Source organism: Bos mutus, chromosome 27 (assembly GCF_027580195.1).
Source record: "Bos mutus isolate GX-2022 chromosome 27, NWIPB_WYAK_1.1, whole genome shotgun sequence".
In the NCBI taxonomy this organism is placed as follows: domain Eukaryota; kingdom Metazoa; phylum Chordata; class Mammalia; order Artiodactyla; family Bovidae; genus Bos; species Bos mutus.
In genome coordinates, this window is record NC_091643.1 from 16,657,222 (window position 1) to 16,669,235 (window position 12,014).

At 42.9% G+C, this 12,014-nt stretch overlaps 1 non-coding gene across 1 annotated transcript; it reads left to right on the forward strand.

The window, feature by feature from the left end:
* Positions 1-10,156: 10,156 nt before the first annotated feature.
* On the forward strand, positions 10,157-10,229 carry TRNAG-CCC (transfer RNA glycine (anticodon CCC)). The gene has a single exon. It is a non-coding gene; the product is annotated as a tRNA-Gly (tRNA).
* The last annotated feature ends 1,785 nt before the right edge of the window (positions 10,230-12,014 follow it).

Consider the following 12,014-nt stretch of genomic DNA (forward strand, 5'->3'; position numbering starts at 1 on the left):
CATTAACTGTAAGTGTCTTTGCTTTCAGGGGAGATATTTTTTATAACAATTCTATTCTTTTCTACAAGCTTCACTGCAGGTGTAAATGGAATAGCAAACACTAGCTCTCTCCTGGCACCCAAGAGCTATAACTAAATATTACTTTTTCTCCAGCTGGTAGAAAGGAACATGATCAGACTGAGTTTGGCTTGGCTGACTTATATGAGGCCGACTAAGCAAAAAATCAGCATTCCCTGTGCATGGGCAGTGCTTTCAAGATGGTGAGCTCACGGTCCCATTTTCACTGTTCAGACCCCTGCTCCCAAGAAAAGGGAGTGGAAACAGAATTAACACACACCAAAGGCTTCCCTGGTGGCTTAGATGGTAAAGAATCCGCCTGCAATGCAGGAAGCGTGGGTTCAATCCCTGGCTTGAGAAGATCTGCTGGAGGAGAGCATGACAACCTACTCCAGTATTCATGGCTGGAGAACCACCATGGACAGAGGAGCCTGGCAGGCTACAGTCCACAGGGTCACAAGAGTCGAACACGACTGAGTGACTAAGCGTGCACCCAAGTGCCAGATACTAGGACCTTTGTATACACTGAAAAGTGAAGTGAAAGTGTTGGTTGCAACATTGTGTCCAACTCTTTGTGGACTGACCAAATGATACCCACTGACCAAAAAACACCAAAAAAAAAAAAAAAATCCATTCACCCATTCATTTCCAGTGTTTGCACAGACTCTTCTTGTGCCCCCCACCCTTGATTTGACTAACTCCTAATTCTCCTCTTAAACTTATCTTGGGAGTTCCCTGGTGGCCTAATGGTTAGGATTCCCTGCTTTCGGTGCCATGGCCCAGGTATGATTTCTGATCACAGAGCAGAGAGATCCCGCAAGCTGTGGGCATGGCCAAAAAAAAAAAAAAAAGAGAGAAACAACTCAAGTACCAACTTTTCCGGGAAAGTTACCTTCCCTCTCCTAGCACCAAGTGCAACTGTCGTTGTGTGCGTTCCACGCTGAGTGTGTTTGTCCAAGTGCTAGTGTGTTTTTACCTTGAAAGCAGAGATTTCGTGTCACTCACCTGTTTTCAGTGCCACTTTCACTTCACTTTTCAGTGTATATAAAGGTCCTAGTGTCTGGAACTTGTGTGCGTGCTTAGTCGCTCAGTCATGTTCGACTCTTGCAACCCTGTGGTCTGTAGCCCGCCAAGCTCCTCTGTCCATGGGGATTCTCCAGCCAAGAATACTGGAGTGGCTTGCCATGCTCTCCTCCAGGGGATCTTCTCAACCCAGGGATCAAACCCATGCCTCCTGCATTGCAAGCTGCCATTTTACTGGGTTCCTGAGTTAGCTGTTGAATGAATGAGTGAATCATGAGTTAATATGATGAGATTATTATTAACTAGGCACCTACAATGTGTAACAATATTTCATACCAGCTCTAATGCTGGTTGCCACTGATTCGGTGATATTTGAATCCAAAACTCTTGGTACAACAACAACGGTAGAATCCTCAGGGAAGACCTCAAAAACCAAATCAATTTCTTTCTCTTTCTCTCCCATCCTCTTTCCCTCCTTCTCCATCCCCCTACCCTCTCTCTCTCACACACACACCTTTTCTCAGATCAGGGGATCACAAAAGCATCCCATTGTTTTGCTATGGGATGAACTTTTGAGGTTAATTGATGTAGGTCTCATTTGGAGTAGACATTATCTCTCCATCCGTTCAGTTCAGTCGTTCAGTCATGTCCGACTCTTTGTGACTCCATGGACTGCAGCACACCAGGCCTCCCTGTCCATCACCAACTCCCGGAGTTTACCCAGACTTATGTCCATTGGTGATGCCATCCAACCATCTCATCCTCTGTCGTCCCCTTCTCCTCCTGCCCTCAGTCTTTCCCAGCATCAGGGTCTTTTCAAACGAGTCAGCCCTTCACATGAGGTGGCCAATTGTTAGAGTTTCAGCTTCAACATCAGTCCTTCCAGTGAACACCCAGGACTGATCTCCCTATCTCTCCATGACATCCATCTTTAACCAAGGCCCTGTAAACTTTTAAAGAAAATGTTAGCTTTTGGAGGAGAGGTTGGCCAGCCTTTGAGAAATGTCCCATAGGACCTGGAACTGAGAGCTCATATTCCTGTGAGTCGAGCAGATGGGTAGCAGAGTATGATTAACCATGACAGGCCAATTGGTTAAACTTTTCATCATTTTTGAGCTTCAAAGTTAATGCTTATTGAAAATGAATCCAGCCATTCCAGAAGGTGAGAATACAATGTATTTAAATAGAATCATCACAGAATGTCAAAGCAGGAAGTCTTTCCAGGGTTTTGAAATAACTTGATTTTCTATGATAATTAATTGAATTCTCCACTTACCCTATTCCCTTTGAGTGGAAGTCTGTGGATTCAAATTTTTTTAAAACAATGAAAGCATTAAGGATTATTTAACTTTTCTCCACTAATGGGGGGGGGGCCTCAGAAAAGGATGAGTCTGTTCTGCTTTATCCTGTCTTTATGATCAAAGCGGCGCTTATGAGCTCAGCTGAACAGAAGAGAAAATGACTTATGATTCAGAACCGGCCCTGCGATTGGTGGGGATGGTGTAAAGAAGAGAGTAAATGGGGTGCTGATGATATTAGAGAGACTGGCTTTTCAGAAGAAAGCATTCGTTTTACAGGTTTTGGGAGAATTTACGAGATGGTTAATATTGGCAACTATAGCACGTTTTGTAAAAGGAGGGCTTTGAACAGCAACTGACCAGATGCCAACAGATGTGAAAGGGGAGAGTGCTTTGGATGTGAAGTGCTGTCCGTATTTGCACGGGGGCAAATCAGAAGAGTCCCTCTTGTTCAGTGGACGCTGAGGACCAGAGGGTACAGTTTTACAAATTACCAGCCCGTAGTTTTTCCTTCAGAGTGTGCCTTAGATTACCTTTCAGGATTTTCTTCTTCCTTTCTGAAGGAACGTGCCCTGTAGCCAGAACAACTTTCTGTCCCAGAATTTTGAGAACCGTTCTGATTTAAAATAATCTATCCTGTCGTGCACCCCCCGCATGTTAGATTGTGTGACCAATTTGGGGTTCTGTAAGCGTGGTCACCATCGATTCAGCCATTCCAGCTGAACAATTGCATTCCATCAACTCTCAGACGATTCCATCATCTAGTGGTCGCCTTGGCGCCCCCCCCGGCTTGGACCCCACGCGCTATTGTTCTTCAGGATCCGAAAAGAGGAGAAAAAGAGGGCAATACTCTTACCATATTACAGGAATACTACTCCAGTTCTTTAAGTGTGGACAAAGTGGTTTTTTTTTAAGTCACACAGTTCAAATTGTAGAAAAGTTAAAGGAAATACAACCATCAAACAAAAGGAAAACATCTCAAACCTACCAACCAGACATCATTCCCATTTTAATGTACGTATATATAAACACATTTTAGATATCTTTTTTCTTAACAAAACATGTGATCCTAATAACCACGTGTAGGTTTGTCAGCCTATTTCTCATTTAGCAACGTCTTACAAACATCTTGGTATATCATGAAAAGTATATTTATGTCATCCTTATAATCACTGCCTAGTCCTCTGTATTAAAAATATGCAATAAATTACCTTAAGCTCCTTGGATGTTGTTATTTTGATGTTTTGTTGTTATACGCAGTGCTGAGAAAAGGCATGATTTTCTTCACGGAAAGTATTTGGGTGGTGATATGGGACTTGGTCCAGCAAGTCTGCAGATCTTCCTGGAAGCTGCCAGGAATGATAGCTTGCTGTAATGTCTGATAGTCTGGTCATTTTATGCCCAAACACATCAATGACACACTAACGAATTCCACTTTAATCTTTATTATCATTTACCATTGGCTTCCCGTGTGTTTTTCAAGGATTCTCTGGTGTCCAGACCAACTTTGTTGATCATCCCGTTGCCATTATGTTTTTGGCTGATGGGGCGAGCATTGCTCTGAGGTCAGCCTCTGGTTGCGTCTGTCTGGATCACATTTTCGTGTGATGCATCATACACCATGTCTGCTCCCTGGCTCCAACCAACAAGACTTTAAAGAGACTAAAAAAAAAAGGCTCAGAAAGTTTCTTGGATATCAAACAGCTCTTATAAAAATAACATTTTTATGACTTAAAATGTAAATGAATCAGAAACATATGGATTAAATTTCCTTTGAAATACCCAAGGGCTTAGACACTGAAGGGAAGAGCGCTTGCAAAATGAGTTAAATCGAGTTGTGCCAAAAATAAAATACTTGAAAAATTGTTGGGGAGGTTTCGCTGACCCCTAAGGTGCTCAGTGGCCTTCCAGTCTCGGTTTGAAAAGTCCTTCGAGTTAAACTTTTGGGTCACTCAAGAGAAAGCACTGAGGACGCGTTCAATGGGTATCTGACTCTCGAGGTAAAGAGTTGATGTTAGAAAGTCAGATTTGGATCAAATGTTCTTGAAACACACCTGCCTTCTTCAGTATCTCGCAGTGTCCCCCTCCAGCTGTCATCCTGCCTGGCCGGTGTGAAGGATGTTCCAACGGGACTCAGACTCTGTCGGGGAAAAGATTGATAGGATCTCTCGATCAAGGCCAAATTCACACTCTGTTCTTCCCTTCCCTGCCCTTCGCTCCAGTCTTTCCTTCCTCCTGTCCCCGAGGTCAGGAAGCATAGAGGCAGAACCTAAGATGGGGATTCTTGTGTAAGTGGTTTATTGAGCAAATGCTCCCTGGAGAAATCTGTAAGGAAGTGAGGAAAACGATTGGGTGGGGGCAGAAGGTAAGGCAAGATGTGGGTACTGCTGGCACCTAGTCTCAGCCAGGTTCCTCAGAGGGCTCTGAAGCCTGAACGGCTCCTCTGAGTTGTCCAGAGTTTCCATATTTGGAACCTTGAGGTTCCAACCTCAAGTGGTCTTGAGGTGGCTTATCAGTCAGTCATTAGCATCAGCTGCCCCTGGAGTGAGGCTGTAACATCCCTGGAGTTGAGAGTGGGGCAGCACCCATGCCTCTACTGTGGGCAGTCCTTGAAGGCATTTCTCCAGGCAAGAGTAAAACTGTGGGTCTTAGTGGGCCACACCCAGTGCAGTCGGGGAATCGATGTAGTTTCACATAAAAGGGATCTGGTGGGGATTAATGGTGTCCACCATATCCCTCTTCTCAGAGCTTCAAAGACATCTTTAAATTCACTCTCTCTAGCTTCCCAAATATTCAGATTCTTTCATTTTTTTTATTTGCAGTTTTTTCTTGCCTTTATCTTCTTTGCATATTTCCCACTGCAGTCATGCTCATCTAGACTTCATCATCCTCAAAGCTAGATTACCTTCTTCATTTCTCAACTGAATCCCCAGCTTTAGAATATCCCCTAGTCCAGGTTTTCTCACAGATGGCTGGATTACTGTTATCCTCCAAAGACCAGTTTCAAATGTTGAAGGATCAATTGTAGTTCTTAAATATCTATGGAAACATGTCTCAGTTGTTTTTTTTTAAGATGAAGGATATATTAAGATCCTGGTGTACTCTTTGGAACCCCATTCAATGCTAATGTAGTAACTTTAATGAAAAATTTGCTGTATCTTGTTTTATAATAAAGTAGGTTATATGGAAGAGTAAAGTTTAAGAAAAATTATTGGAAGATAGACTCTATCAATTAAGCTTTAATTTTACCTATGTGTAATAATATGTAAAACCCTTAGACCTGCTAAGTTACTTCAGTCGTGTCCGACTCTTTGCGACCTTATGAACTGTTGCCCACCAGGCTCCTCTGTCCATGGGATTCTCCAGGCAAGAATATGGGAGTGAGTTACCATGCCCTCCTCCAGGGGATCTTCTTGACCCAGGGATTAAAACCTCGTCCCCTGTGTCTCCTGCATTGGCAGGTGAATCCATTACCACTAGCGTCACCTGGGAAGCCTGTTTAAGATTGTATTTAAACCCAAATCAGGTTATTATATTAGTGTCTTGCATATATTCCTTCCCAGCATGTTGACAATAAAACCCAGTCTTTTTCAAATTCTTTTCCAAATTAGGTTGCTACTTAACATTGAGCAGAGTTCCCGGTACTGTACAGTGGTCCCTGGTGGTTGTCCGTTTTGAATATAGCAGTGTGTACATGAATAGATGCATATGTATCAGTTCAGTTCAGTCACTCAGTCGTGTCTGACTCTTTGCGACCCCATGGACTGCAGCATGCCAGGCTTCCCTGTCCATCATCAGCTCCTAGAGTTTACTCAAACTCATGTCCATTGAGTCGGTGATGCCATCCAACCATCTCATCCTCTGTCATCCCCTTCTCCTCCCGCCTCCAGTCTTTCCCAGCATCAGGGTCTTTTCAAATGAATCAGCTCTTTGCATCAGGTGGCCAAAGGATTGTGTTTCAGCTTCAGCATCAGTCCTTCCAATGAATATTCAGGACTGATTTCCTTTAGGATGAACTGGTTTGATCTCCTTATGGTCCAAGGGACTCTCCAGAGTCTTCTCCAAAACACAGTTCAAAAGCATCAATTCTTCGGCGCTCAGTTTTCTTAGTCCAACTCTCACATCCATACATGACTACTGGAAAAACCATAGCTTTGATTAGATGGATCTTTGTTGGCAAAGTAATGTCTCTGCTTTTTAATATGCTGTCTAGATTGGTCATAGCTTTTCTTCCAAGGAGCAAGCATCTTTTAATTTCATGGCTGCAGTCACCATCTGCAGTGATTTTGGAGCCCCCCAAAATAAAGTATCTCATTGTTTTCATTGTTTCCTCATCTATTTGCACTGAAGTGATGGGACCAGATGCCATGATCTTAGTTTTCTGAATGCTGAGTTTTAAGCCAACTTTTTCACTCTCCTCTTTCATCAAGAGGCTCTTTAGTTCTTCACTTTCTGCCATAAGGGTGGTGTCATCTGCATATCTGAGTTATTGATATTTATCCTGGCAATCTTGATTCCAGCTTGTGTTCATCCAGCCCAGCATTTCACATGATGTACTCTGCATATAAGTTAAATAAGCAGGGTGATAATATGCAGCCTTGACGTAAAGTCTGTTTTTCCATGTCCAGTTCTAACTGTTGCTTTTTGACCTGTATACAGATTTCTCAGGAGACAGGTAAGGTGGTCTGGTATTCCTGTCTCTTGAAGAATTTCCCACAGTTTGTTGTGATCCACACAGTCAAAGGCTTTGGCATAGTCAATAAAGCAGAAGTAGACGTTTTTCTGGAACTCTCTTGCTTTTTCGATGATCCAGCGGATGTTGGCAATTTGATCTCTGGTTCTGCATATGTATAACTGAAACTAACACAACATTGTTAATCAACTATACTCCAATATAAAATAAAAAGTTAAAAAAACAACAGTCTTTACGTTGGTCTGGAAACACACCACAGACCTGCCATGCCCGTGTTTCCAAACTTGGCTCCATCTGCTGCCCAACATATGCTTCCAACACGTGGGCTTCCTTAATTCCCTTAGTGCGCGCCTCGTTCACACCTCGGGGTCTTTGCATCTGCTGTGTTCTCTATCTGCGAAGGTCTCCTCCTGCTTCCCCCACCCCAGCAGCCTGCATGACTAGATCCATTTTTAGGCCCCAGTTTAAGTGTTTCTTTCTCTGAAAGTCATTTCCTCACTGCCTCATTCATTCATTCATTCAACAAGTATTTATTGAATACCTACTCTGTGCCAGACACCTTCTAGTCCCAGAAGAAAAAAAACAAAGACAACCATCATTATAGAAAGGCAATAGTCCTTGACCTCATAGAACTTACATAAAACAGAGAAAGAGAAACCAAGATAAGTAAGTGAATTATATGTATGTATGTGAGAAAATGAAGATGAGAAGGAAATAAGAAGTGCTGGAGAGGAATGATTGCTAGTTTTACTAAAGAGGGCAGAAAAAGCCGCTTTAAAAGGATCTTTCTTGGAGCCAAGACCTGAAATAGCTCCAACAATCCCACTATTTATTCTGCATTTCAGTCTTTTGTGTTATGTTCCTCCTCAGAGCTACTTATTAAAATAGATAATTGCCCCCCCTTTTTCCTTGGTCTGTTTCTCCCACTGGGCTGTAAATTTAATTAGGACAGAAGCAGTCTGTCTTGTTCACTGTTATAGTCCCAGCCTGTAACACTGTACCTGGTACTCAAAAAGGTATTCAGTATCTATTTATACAAGGCATATGTGAAGTTATTACTGAATATTATAGAAATCAGTATTAGAAATCAGTTACTTTTGAAAGCAACCTATCATACTGGAATGAAATGAACTGCCATGTGTGAAAGATTGCATAGTGACAAAAGCTAAGAAAGGCAAAATGAAGTGTAATAAATTGAACCATAATGCGGTCTCATACTTTTAGAATAGAGATGGAGCATAAATAAAAGAGAAACACTTTCATTACCATCTCAGCAGTGTTGTGCGTTCCATCATTTTGCGACAGAAGCCAAAAACAGAATCATGTTCCACTTCTGAGCCTCTGACCTCTTTTAGCTCCCCACTATCCCACTCTTCCTCCAAACATAAAGAAAAGGTGTCTGCACCAGATCTTCCAGGTCTATCTCACTTTCCCCAATGAATGCCGAAGATACTGAGAAGATAAAGACTGAATGTGTGCAGTGATTCATTTAGACCATTTTGGGTACGGATGGGGATGAAACCAATCAGACTGCTTGTACCTTGTTAAACATTCAACAGTCTGAATTACAAAATCACCCATAGATCTGGCAAAAGGAGTCCTTGCAGCGGGCCCTGCACTTCAGAGAACCTCACTCTGCTCTCTTAGTTGAACTCCTTCTGATGGGGCAGGGTCTTAGGGCTAAGAAGACCTGTTCATACAGTGACCATCTCTGGGCACTGGGATCTCAGAATTCTTTGCCCAAGCACTTCCTGGGCCTGTGCTCCCGAAGAGCAGATGGCAAAGCTGATGTGCCTATCCCTACACCCAAGGAACCATGACCAAAGATTGGATACTCATGGGGAGAGTACAGAGCTGGATGGCTTGAGTGTCCACATGGACACTCATAAGGTCCCTTGCAGCACAGGATGGAGCCAATTCAGGAAAAGGAAGAAGAGATGCAAGCTGCGGTCCAGGTCCTGGGCAGAAGGAGACTGGCTCTCTAATTGCTGCCCCTGGCGGACTTAGAATTCTGAGGAATCTGGGAATTCTTTACATCTGAATCTGACCTTCTGATCTTGACAGTGTGACATCAGTAGAGGTGGAAGATCAGGGATTCCATGTGGGTCAGGGTGGCTTGACTTGGATTGAGAGCCTTGAAGCTCATGGCATGTAAGTGTCTCCATTTGTGCCAGCCTCAGGCAAAAATGTCTAATACCTTTAAAAATTTTTCTCCACACTTGTCATGGACTAAGAGGGAAACTTCGTGCAGTCTGGTAGCAACTCAATCTAAGGGTGCGACAGACGGAATATTTGTTGAATTCTTGTTTCCCAATGGGATGGTATTTGGAGGTGGGATCTCTGGGAGGTAATTAGGTCATGAGGGTGGAGCCCTCTTGAATGGGATTGCTGCCCTTATAAGCGGTAATGTGAGGATAACAGCAAGAGGGTGCAAACCAGGAAGTGGACCCTCACCAGACACTGAGTTGGCCTACACCTAGATCTTCTACTTCCTAACCTCCAGAGCTGTGAGAAATAAACGTTTGTTGTTTAAGTACCTACTCTACAGTGTTCCCGGGTGCTTCCCAGGTGGCTCTGGTGGTTAAGAACACACCCGCCAATGCAGGAGAAGTAAGAGATGCAAGTTTGATCCCTGGGTTGGGAAAATCACTTGGAGGAGGGCATGGCAACCATCTCCAGTATTCTTGCCTGGAGAATTCCAGAGACAGAGGAGCCTGGCGGGCTACAGTCCATGGGGTCACAAAGAGTCAGGCACGACTGAAGTGACTTAACACACACCATGATGTTCTGGTTGGGATCGAACCCAGGTCTCCCACATCACAAGCAGATTCTGTACCAGCTGAGCCACCAGGGAACCCCAACAATACTGGAGTAGGTAGCCTGTCCCTTCTTCAGCAGATCTTCCCGACCAGGAATCAAACTGGGGTCTTCTGCATTGCAGGTGGATTCTTTACCAACTGAGCTATCATGGAAGCCCCATGATGTTCTGTTTTAAGCAGCCTAAACTGACTAAGACAAGTGGAGATACATCTTAGGAACAAAAATAGAACCACAAAGAACATTCAAAATTTGGACACCTGGGACTTCCCTGGTGGTCCAGTGGCTAAGACTCTATGCTCCCAATGCAGTGGGCCCAGGTTCGATCCCTGGTTAGGGAACTATATCTCGTGTGTCACAACCAAGACCCAGGTGCAGCCAAATAAATACATAAATATTTTAAAGAAACCCACAAAATTTGGGGACCTGAGAGGGACCCTGTCTTCGTAGAAACAGGCCTACAGCTGGTGAGTACCAGCCGTAAGCTCCCGAGTGTCACACCCAGTGCTGGGAGAGCTATGGAATGTGCCCATGGAAGTATCATTTCTTACAAACACCTGCAATCTTGCTGAGGTTTGGGTTTTAACCCTTTTCCTAGACTCCATTCATTGTTCACTCTAGGTGGAGAATCTTGAGAATTAGAAAGTATCCAACTAATATCCTAGTGTTATTCTAAGGAAGACCAAGAAGACAAATTAGGAAGTTCTAAGCCAAGAAGTCAAGGGAAGTACAGTGTCTTGTAAATTATTCTAATGGATGTATTCAGAAAGAGTAGTTATGAATTCATTTAGATTACTGAGGAAAAATGATCTAGCAAATCGGATTCCAGGTGGAGCAGGAAGGTTCACAGTTTGGTCAGGGCTTTCCTAGACACTTAAGATATGTGAAATATCATCTTATTTCATGTTTCTTTGATAACTAGGGATATTTAATATCTCATAATGTTTATTTATAGACCAGGTGCGTTTCTCTGTTGTACACTGTCCATATTTTTACCTGTTGACATATTGGGGCATTTAGAGTGTTTCTTATTTGTTTGAATGTTTTAAATATTTTGTTTCTCTCTAAATGTTATGCATTTTTAATATAGAGAGGGTTTACATTTTATCAGTTTATAATGTAAATTTTAAGGGATTGTGACTTATCTTGTAAAAGTCCGCACATCAATTAGGACAAAAATATTCCTTAGGCAAAATTTGGTCTTTTGTCTAGGCGTGTGCTATGTAGTTACATATCTATCTTTTTTTTTAAATAAACTTTTTAATTTTAAGATAATTATAGATGAACATTCAGTTGTAAAAAATAATACAGAGAGAACCTGTGTACCAGTTTTTGCTTATGGTATCTTTAGTAAAACTGTAGTCAGTATCACAAACAGGATATCAACATTGATACAGGCAGGATGCAGACCATTAGCATCAGCACAATGCTCCCTCAGGTTGCTGTTTTGTACCCAAACCCCTCTCTCCCAGTCTTCTCCCCCCCTCATCGTCAACATCCACGAAGCTGTTGCTCATTTCTACCACTTTTTCATTTCAAGAATGTTGTTCATTTGCCAAGTTGTGGCCGACTCTTTGGGACCCCATGGGCTGCATGGGCTTCCCGGTCTTTCACTGTTTCCTGGAGTTTGCTCAAACTCATGTCCAATGAGTCGGTGATGCCATCCAACCATCTCATCCCGTCTCCCCCTTCTCCTCCTACCCTCAGTCTTTCCCAGCATCAGGGTCTTTTCCCATGAGTAGGTTCTCCGCATCAGGTGGCCACAGTATTGGCAGCTTCCGCATCAGTCCTTCCAATGAAAGTTATACCAATGAGATTGCATAGTATGGAATGTAAGACTGGCTTTCTTTCATGTGGCATAACTTTCTAAAGATTTATTCAGATTGTTCTGTGTATTAATAGTTTTTCTTATTCAGTTTTGGGGTAGACAATCACACAGTTTCCTTTCTTACTTGTATATCAGTATTCCCCTTTCTTGCTTTATTACACTGGGTAGAGCTTCTAGCACTATGCTGAATAAGAGTGGTGAGAGGGGATAGCTGCCTTTTCCTGAGCTTGGTAGGAGGAAAGACTTCATTCTTTCATCATTAAGTATGATGTTAGCTGTAAGTTTTTCATAGGTGTTC